The sequence below is a fragment of the Geospiza fortis genome, unplaced genomic scaffold (genome assembly GCF_000277835.1).
Source record: "Geospiza fortis unplaced genomic scaffold, GeoFor_1.0 scaffold255, whole genome shotgun sequence".
In the NCBI taxonomy this organism is placed as follows: Eukaryota; Metazoa; Chordata; class Aves; order Passeriformes; family Thraupidae; genus Geospiza; species Geospiza fortis.
Genome location: NW_005054497.1, coordinates 1,082,119 through 1,092,665, shown reverse-complemented (window position 1 = coordinate 1,092,665; position 10,547 = coordinate 1,082,119).

Here is a 10,547-nt window from a genome sequence, read left to right as displayed (position 1 = left end):
AAAAAAAAAAAACGGGGTAGAAAGAAACCAGGAGCTTCGTTTTATTTTATTTTAAACGGGTCCGTCCTCACGGGATGGCTTTTCTTTTGCTCAGTTAAGCCATGCGATTTTTCGCTCTATCCGAAGAGAATCTGTATTTTTTTTTTTTTAGGTTTTTTTCCCTCGCTCCGCCTCCGATAAGGAAATGAGCCTTGTCTAGACGCCTAGAGCACTCCCTCCTTCCCCGTGGGCAGGGAATGGGTCTCAACTCCGGCCGTCTAATCCTCGCTACGGCTCCCTCCCCCGCCGGGGCCGAATTGGGGAGACACAGGGATCGGGCAACCCGAGCGCGGCTTCGCTGAGCTGCCTTGCCCTCCCTGCCCACGGCCCTCTCCGGCGACGGGCCGGCTTCCAGAGACCAGGGGGTGGCAGGGGAACACACTACTACCCCAAAGCTCTTGATGCCTCTCTGCTTTCCCAACCAAGTGGATGTATTTAGAAACGTCCGCGCACTCTTCCCAGGGGATGCGAACCGGAGCTGCCAGTCCCCGCCGCGCCCAGGCACAGAGCGGCTGTCACCACTGTACCGATCCCCTCCCGAGAGCAGAGTTACCAACCCTGCTGCTCCCCAGCAGGGCGGTTGCCTCGCTTGAACCCATTTCAATTAAATCCTTCGTTATTGTTTACCCGTATATGAAGGGCACGCAATCTACACTGCAGATTTGTTTTTAATCTAGCAAATCCATGTGTTTGTCGCTGGTGTCAGCCTGCTGTGGCAGAGACATTCATTAGGCTTCATTATTCTTTCAAAATACTTTTTTCCCCTCATTTTTCTTTGCCCAAAAAGCTCCTTACTGTCTTGTGCACCAGCAAAAAGCAGAGTGCGGTAATCGCTGCACACCTCATCTCGCTCGTTCTGTTCCCAGCTTTAATCAGGATTAGGTCTCAGTTTCGCCGTCAGGTTTCAGGGAGCTTGCAGCTCGCCTCCAAAACCCCTCTCTGATCCCTGACGAACCAAGGAGAAAGCTACGATCCCGTGAAAACCCATGAGCACCGCTTCTTCCCGGCCCTTTCCTCACCTACACAAAATCACGACGGGAACGACATACGAGGGACAGAAAACCCGCAGAAACCCGCCGAGCAGCCTAGGGTCCAGAGGGATGGTTTCAGGTGCGCCTTCGCCTGTGAGACAAGAGCTCTGGCGCTGCGCGGCCGCGCAGGCCCGCGGGCGGGCGGGGTGTGCGGAGAGGGGCGCACACCGGCCGGGGAACCACGCTCAGGTTTTAAACAACTCTTTCGCGTACTGATGAGGGGCCGCTGCCCTTTTGCTCTTTTTTTATTCCCGCAACAGCCCCCACGCCGCGCACTTCACGCGGCAGAGACAAATCTGTGCGCGGCTGCGCCCCGAAAACGGGCCCGGCACCGAGCCGAGCTGACACCCGCTCTTCTCACGGCTGTCCCTTGGGATAATCTGCCATTTGCCTCCATCCCTCCTCCTCCGTTACTTCCCCGTCTCCCCTCCGGATCCGTGGCGTGTGCGGCGGGCAAGGACCGCGTTTCCCTTTAATTAGGAGCCTACGGATGCGGGGTGCCTCTGCCGACACCCTCCGTGCCGCCGTCCCACCCTGAGCGCTGCTGGCCCGCTGCTGCCCGGGCGTGTGTCTGACCCTCCAGCCCGCAGCCCCTCTCCAAGGTAACCTACAGCGCTGCTTTGGCGTTGAGTTTATTCCTGCCTCGGGAGGGAAGAGTTAAAATCTTTTGCTCTTTCTTATTTTTCACCCCTGTAGATAAAAACAGTTTCTCCAGCATAAAGAATGGTGTTTACTCGCTCGGGCAGGGTCTCCGGCTCGCCCGTTCGTTCCTTGCGAGAGCACCGCTACTTTACAAAGCCATGGCTACAGCGCTACCCGGCTCTGGCTCTGGCTCTGCTCCCCTGCAACCTCACGAGATTATCAGCCTGCTTTCAAGAGCTTTTTTGTCCTCCGCTGCACGTAATTGTACTGGTCTGTCCGCCGGATTCCACCTCTCTTTGCGCTCCCCGATTTCGGAGCAGCCCCCGCTCCCAGCGCTCCTGCTGCGGCGGGGACATCGCTCCCCTGTCGCCGCTCCATGCTCTCCCCTCCGCGGAAAGAGCCGCGCCAGCAAGGCAGAAGCCGGAGTACCTGAGATCCAATTTCACAACAAAAACATCTCAATGTCACCTACAGCGAGAAGGTGGCTTATTGGAGCAAAATGCGAGGCATTTTAAACCTATTAGGCATCTCCCAGATGCAAATCCAATGGTGGAAAGAGAAAGGCTCTATTAAGACTCGAGGGCTGACAATTAGATTATAGTCCAATTGCCAGTGGATAATGTGCTAAAAGCTTTCCCATTTAGTGTAACTCCTCGCTGAAAATTATTCACACTTTGCAGGCTGCCGCGCTCCTGAACGGGAGATGTCTTTGCCCGCGGAGAGCGCGAACAGCCGGGCGCAAATCAACACAGACACACGGACGCACGGACAGATGCACATGCAGGAGGTCTCGCAGCCAGCAGGATCATTAAACACATCCTTCCCGACCCAGAGCCGTGTGGCAAATCTGTGTGTGGTACGAGCTGACGAGCGCACGCACAGCCGCTGCAGAGGCGCCAGGATAAGCGCATCCAGAGGCACCTATTCCAACGTGCCATGCGATGTGTGTAGAGCGTGGTTTGTTTATGGCATAGCTGGAAGATCATCTAGTTCTCACATACTGTCGCATCAGTTGGACACATTTAGATTTGAATGTCCCTTCACGAGCAGAAAATACGCTATTTTCCGTATAAACCTAAAGTTTCTATTTAATGACAGCGATGACATTTTTACTAAAAAATAAATATCCGAGTTTGAGTACTCCACAGATTTTTTTTCGGTTTAAAACTGTCACTGAAAGCTGACGAAATTTTCATTAAGGGCTTGAACTCCTAACGCTCTGCAGCTATAATTTGAAGCACCACCAAGCAATACACATCTTCGTATGTGATAATTTAATTCCAATATTGCAAAATCTTTGTCATGGGGTGAGTGGGTTTGCTGCTGCCGGTGCCGTGCCTGTCCCGGGGGCGTGGGGACTGTGAGCCTCCCTCCCCGCGGCGGGGACAGGCTCTTGCAGCCCCGGGGAGACGATGCTCCACGGCGGGCGGCCAGCAGCACACCCTGCCCCAGAAGAGTCTGTCCTGGACCGGAGAGCGGGGGAGAGCAAGGCTGGGCTCTCCATGGCGGGATGGGCTAGGCAGAGGCAGCACGGCCTTCCTGACTCTATTCATCCATCCATCAACCTCTCCCTCCTTTCATGTCACACGTACCAAAAATCATGAGCCTTTGTGGTTTTTTAAAGGTGTACACATATAAATAATGAACACACAAGTTTGTCTTGCTCGTCTTTCCAAACATCACTTAATAGAAAACTAAAGCAAAACGAGTCATCCCCCCAGACAGCCAGAACTGCCAGGACCTATGCAATGCACACCAGGCTTGAAGGGACCAAGCACCAGCTTTGGACTTTGGGGCTTAAATCAGTAGTCCAAAGTGTGATGAAAAGCTACATCTTTAATGCTCTATTTTTATACAACCATTTTATGCTCAATTTCAGATCAAAGTCTTTAGGAGCCCATCCACCTGTTTTGCAGAGTTAGAGGAAATATTAATTAACTGGCAGAATTAAGCAGAAAGGCTGGCATGTTAGAGAGGAAAGATAAGTTTAGAAAAGCTCCTTCACAGGTCTTAAGAAAGACAACAGAGAAAACAGAATTGTCTGTCCAGCTTCTTCATCGGAGAGAACTACATTTCAATGGCTTGGAACAGAATCTGTTTGTCTGGTTTCTTTACACAAAAACTATTATTAATTTCTTTACTCACAAAGCATTTCAGAATGCTTCAAAATTTTATAAATCATAAAATGTGACTTGTTTACTTAGCAGATGGGAATGTTATTCAAGATGAACAAAATGTGCTTGTGAGTACACTTTTCTATACACATACATACATCTGCAGTACCATACACTTAAACTTGCCCAGTGGTGCTTTTCTTAGTTGCCTTCCATGAAACAATACAAGAAACCCATGGTCTGCCACAGCACAAGATTTACTGTAAGCTGAAACCACTGCTTTGGACCAAAACTTTAGTGGAAAACAAGACTTCTTTATTTCAGTGCTCATTTTAAAGACATAAAAAATTCATGCCAATGATATGGAAGCAGTTTGCTGGAGCATTGGAAAAATCTTTTCTAGTTCCTGACTTTTGAAGTCTCACTGGACTTGAAATACCCTGACAGGCATATGTATGTCTGTCTATTTGTTTGTCCTTGAGATAGGATGGAGCTTCTTCTTGACTTTCACCTTGATGGTGGAAGTCAAGATGCAGTTCCTGGCAGGCTGCAAGGACATGATGGCTCACTCTCCTTTGATTGGATACAGTGGTCCACCCGAAATTTTGGGCTTGCAGTCTTCAGGAAAGCTGTCACTCATATTGTTTGTTGGTTAAAGTAAATCTCTGGCTAGTGTGTGACTTGATTTGCAGTTGAACAGCCTGGAAAATGTTCCTCAAGCTCCTGAAACAATATTTATTTCTGCTTTTTTTTTCTTGTATCTGTATCTTCTGTATCTGTTATCTGTGAAAGATATTTTAAGTGAACTTTTTTTTTTTCATTTTCTTTCAGGCCTTTTTGTCTTTTTCCTCTTTTCATATTTAATTTTCATTAAAAAGTAATGAATCAGACCTTTTGAGCCTTATTAAGCAAGTGAGATTCAAATAGCTAATTTATTTGCTGTATGTTGAAAATTGCTTGTTTAAGGAATACTAATAAACAATAAATTGGCAGTTTAGAAGTATTTAGAACAATTTCAGCTAAGTAAAAAGTCTCAAGGAGCATTTTTTGGTTAAAAAAATCATCAGACTTTACATAGCCCTAAAGATGATAATGTGCACATTTATGAGAAAGGGCAAATTTTTCTCTTGGCTTTTGCAGCCCTTGGATTGGTAGGAGAGTTTCAGAGTTGCCTGTAATGGCAATATGAAAATACGAATAGTGGGAAGTGCTGGGAAGAATAGAAACCTCAACAACTGAGAAAAACCTTTCTGGTAAATTCTGGTAAATGTTAAACTTTTTCTTTTTTTTTTTTTTTAATAGAAGAGTCTGGTTTGGGGTCTCTAGTTCGAGATGTCTTGGGTGTTACTTACTTCATCTAGATTTATAGTTCCTTGCAATTTTTTTGTTGTGTCCAAAGTTCTGTCCCAAAATATCCAAAGCTAAGGACCTAAAATTAGAGACTGCCTTTGAAACTGCTGATCTCTGCATATTTTCCCTCTGTGAACATACAGCAGTAGAATACGCCCTAAGACAACGAGCAAAGAAAACGGGTTTTGCTTTGAAGGCCAGAGGTAGAAAGCATTAAAAGAAGGCTATCAGCCACTTCTCAAAAACTTCAGTAGTGGTGCTTTTTCCATTTTTTCTCAGTGATGTACTGTAATTTTTGTCCACTTCTCCTAGTAGGTGTAAGAAAAATAGTAGTTATAAAAGAATAAAGGAAAAGAAAAAGAAAATTAAAAGATAGAAAACAAGGAGGAGTAAGGTGAACATAGAAAAAGGAGGTTTCATTTCTGGCCTAGTGAGCTTGCAAAGTGAGAAGAAGCGCTGTGGTTTACAAGTCTCCCAGCTCATGCAGAGCTTGTAACAGAGTGTGTGATATGGTCTGGGAGCAGCATTGCCATCACTGAAAGGCTGCTCCAGCAGCCTTCTGCTGCCTGAAGTCCCCCAGCCATGATCACAGAAACCCAGAGGGTGAAGAGAGGATCCTGCTGCTGGACCCACCAGGCACTGCAAACACCAGCTATTTCTGGCTTACATCCACACAGTAAGGATGGAGGGAGAAGCATTCCCACACTGTGGCATGGTGAAAGGCATTGCTTTTGCTTATTTTAACAATATGGGGAACAGAACTGGGGGTGTTCTGGCATAAAAAAGGATTTTTGGTTTTTTTTTAAGCCTGCAGTTTCGAAAGCATTCAGGATTAGGGCTTGAATAACATATTTCAGTACCCATAACATACCACTGATTTATCTGGCAACAGCTAAGCTCACAGAGCAAAACTAAGCTTATTTGAAATAATGTGGTCGTAAATAACACTGGGGGAAAGCAGTTCACAAGTTTGTGTAACTCCCAGCATACACTTTGCTGGAAGGCTGACATCGAGGGGGTTTTCATTTCAGCAGTGTGAAGACAACCCTACGAGGTAAGCACTTCCTGGCCTGCCTGCACGGGTTTGCAGGAGAAGCCAGCTTGCTTCCATTAGTCATATCAAAGTGAGGAAACCAATCAACCTGGAATTTGCACCATGAAAAGTGGCTACAAGCCAAATAGGTTGCCATCAGCTTTCAGGTGATCAGAGGTGAAATTATGGCCCCTTCAAAGTTAACAGTTCATTTAGCATGGATCAGAGGATCAGAGAAGAGCTTGAACCAATATTTCAGTTCAGCCTTACCAGGAATTTTTGGCTGGTTTTAGAGCTTAACTTATTGTTGACCATAGTACAGTATTCATGGTTGATCTTAATACCTTCACCAATAATAAGTAATGAAAATACAAATCAATTAGGCTTCTGGGGGACATAGAAATTAATATTGCTTTATGACAGACAAGAGATTATAACAGTTTATATTAAATATAAGTGAGTGTGTAGTTTTTGCTAATGAAGAACCTTTATGGTCTTGTAGTGCTCAAATCTGGGAGTCAAAAATATAGCTAGACAAGAGTAAGTCATGTGTTAACCTCAAGCATTCTTGCAGGGTACCAGGTTGGGGTGGGGTTTTTGAGATACAGGAAAGGTTAAAAAAATTGACAAAATTGTTACTGCTGTTACTATGGAACACAAATGAAACTTAACTAATCAGATAATACTTTGCTGCTTGTGCCGAAGAAATACAATCACAGATATAGTTCAGAAATGGGTATAAGTCATGTACATTGGATATCTCAGGGATAAAAACAAGGGGAATTTTAAAAGTGTGAGAATAGCTCCTTTCCAACAAAAAAGAGACAACATTTATCATCTATCATGCATTTTCTTTTTTTTCTGTAGCAGAAAAGTCAGATTTCCTGGGCTTTTAGTTAGATGATCTTTGGCTACTCCAGGACTGAACTACATTTGCATCCCAGTGTCCTCTTTTGTCCCAGCATTAGGGACATAAGTGGAGAGCCTTAAAAAAATAGAATCATTTAGGTTGGAAAAGACCTCCAAAATCATCAAGTCCAGCCTTTGACTGATCACCTTGTCACCTAAACCATAGCACTATGTCCCATTTTCAGTCATTTCTTAAACACTTCCAGGGATGGTGACTCCACTACCTTGCAGTCCATTCCAATGCTTGACAACCCATTCCATGAAAAAAATTCCTCCCAATGCTCAAACTGAACCTCTTCTGGTGCATCTTGATGCTATGTCCTCTTGTCCTGTCACTGGCTGCCTGGGAGAAGAGGGACCTTGCTACAGCCTCCTGTCAGGCAGTTGGAGAGAGTGATAAAGTCACCCCTGAGCCTCCACTTGTGTCATGTGATTTACTCTCTGTAGAATCTGCACCAGCTTTGTTGCCCTTCTCTGGATATGCTCCAGCACTCCAATGTTTTTCTTGTAGGGAGGGGCCCAGAACTGGACACAATACTCAAGGTGTGGCCTCACCAGTGGAACAGTACAGAGGGAAAATCACTCCTCTGGTCCTGATGGTCACACCATTTTTTATACAAGGCAGGATAACTGGGCACTCTGATGGCTGTTGACCAGCACCTCCAGTTCCTTTTCTGCTGAGCAGCTTTCCAGCTGCTCCTCCCCAGGTTTGTAGTGCTGAATGGTTTTTTGTTGTGAATCAAGCACACGACCCAGCACTTTGCATTATTGAGCCTCAGCCCACTGATCCAGTCTGTTTAGATCTCTCTGCAGAACCTTCCTGCCCTGCAGCAGATCAACTCTCCTGCCCAACTTTGAACTTACTGAGGGTGCACTAAACCCCTTGTCCAGATCATCAGTAGGGATATTAAACATGACTGGCCCCAATACTGGGCCTTAGGGAACCCCACCAGCGACTGCTGGGCAGGAGGGATTCCTCTTGTGCAAGATGACTATCAGTGGAAAAAGACAGCTCACGTCTCCTCCATTCACCACTGCCCTGATTCTGCCTGCTAGGATACTGCAAGGACTTTGGACCAGGACTTGGCCTTTCTCTCTGTCCATAGTTACCCAGTGTACCCAAGTCCTGCCACAACATAGTTGATGATTAGTAGCCAAGGTAGCCCTGTGTTACACTAGAGGTTGATTAGCCTCCTTGTGTTCCCCATAACCACTACCGAGGACTTGGGGCAACTTATTTTGCCTCCATGGTTGTCTCTTAAATTTCAGGTTAAATATTTTGTCTTTTTCTCTTTAAGAGATATTTTTGTGATGAACACCAGCCTGAAGTCATAGACTTTAATTCCACCTGTACATGGATTTCAAAGGAAAAAAAAATCAAATAAAAAACCCCATTTAATTAATTGAAACATTTCTCCAATAGTGGAAATTATTATTTTAAACAGGTTAAAACAGTATATTTCAAGTTAAGGAATATATTTTATATTGTCACTTTTTGGCAAATTAAGGATTTGATCAAGAGCTTAGGTCTTGCAGAAGCTGAAATGAATGGGTTCTCTCTAAAAGTATATGGCAGCACCCCTTTTCATACACCTGAGTTCACATCCCTCTTTCTGTTACTGAAACTCTTGAGCAAGTATGGAAGGCAGAACCCTGCATCTTTCAACTTCAAAGACAGCAACCAAAGTACAGTTCAAGAATTCTAATGTTTTTTTTCTTTCTAACACCAGGAATGCTTTGGGTGCCAGTGCCAAGACAAACCTTGTCTCTCAGGTTTGAAACACTTGGATGTAAGTGATCATGTGGAAAGTGATATTCACTGTTATAGAGTGTGCAAAATACTAAAACTATTAACTGTGATTAGCATGGATCCCCTAACAAGGCCTAGAATAAATGAGAATTGAAGAGAAAATTCCCTTTATCCTACTGGAATAAATTATGTGGATTTACTAAGCAGATAGTAAAACCAAGGCTGGCATCATAAAAGAAAGATAATTGTGTACAGTAAGGCTATAAGAGGGATAAGAGGGGGAAAGTTGGGACATAATTTAGTGAGTGCTTTATAACAGGTGTTTTATGTCAGAAAGGGAAACCCAGGGTTAATTCTGGCAAAATAGACATATAGACATATTGGACATATTGGTACTGGGAAAAAACCTAAGACCAAAGGTTTAAGAGTGAGAGAGAAAAAATGTAGTGCTAAGTTCCAGGGATGGGAATGCTAAGAAGAAAGAGTGGCTTAAGCACAGCTAAACTTTTACAGCTGTAATGACAGCTTTGTACCTCAGGTGATGCCTCCACCCTTCCTTGCCAATGCCACAACTGACCTTGATCAGTACCATGTGGTAACTAGAACACAAGGTCAGAATTAACTAGTCTTAGACTCTAGCCCAGAACTGCAACTCTCTGCATGCCTGCTTTGCTTTGCCCAAGCCCAAGTGGAGTTATACCAACCTGCTGCAGAAAAGGCATCAGAGTCTGATGATTAAAAGCACCACCTAGAGAGATGGTGTCAGTATTACCTATAAAACAAGGCACTTGGGAAGGCACCTTGATTTGTAGACTCTCTCTGAACTTTCATAAAGAAAATAGAGTCTATTTTTGAACCTGACCTTTCTACCCACCAACAGTTAATGACACAATCATATTCAATTAGGTCTGTTTTCAGAGAGGTTTTAAAATATTTTTGTTAGCAAAACGACCAATACTTGAACCCTTTACTTCCTCAGTTCAGTTTCAAAGGGTTGTGTGCCTTTTGCACTGATGTGTTCCTAGGGATTGGGAAGAGCACTTCTATGTTTAACATGCCCTCACGTTTCCAGTGAAAGAAAGACTGCATGAAATCTGTCACTTAATATCTGAAACCTGCATGGTTTCCTTTTCTTCAGTTTGACAGGGGAGATTATGCCCACAAATAAACATTCCCAATAGTATATTTGGGCTCTTACCACTTGGCATCTGTCAAACAACTTGCCATCAGCTTTCTAAAATTGACAGTTTCAGTAGATTTCTGCTAAATGTTGAAAAATAGTTTTGCTGACCTCTTCTTTGTTGAGGATTCAGACACCAGCTGAGGCAGCTGTCCAGTCTGCAGCATGATATGAGAAGAGGAATTAACCCATCAGCAATTGAATTTTGAAATGTCTTTAGAGATACTACTGACTGCTGCAGAAAAAGGAGTATTACTTAGTTCTGCTGTCACTAAAATGGATGACATCTGCTAATCTACAGTGACTGATCCTTTTCTAATGTGTGACCTGAGCACTGGAGAACTGAATGGGTGCAGACCAGTCACAAGAACAACACAATGGTCACCATTACTTTGCTGGTCTTCTCCACTAAAAATTGAGTATATACAGTTTTGAATAACATTTTAACCTTGTTATTTATTATCTATTTCTGGGCCTTGCTCTTTTGCCTTAAAATTTG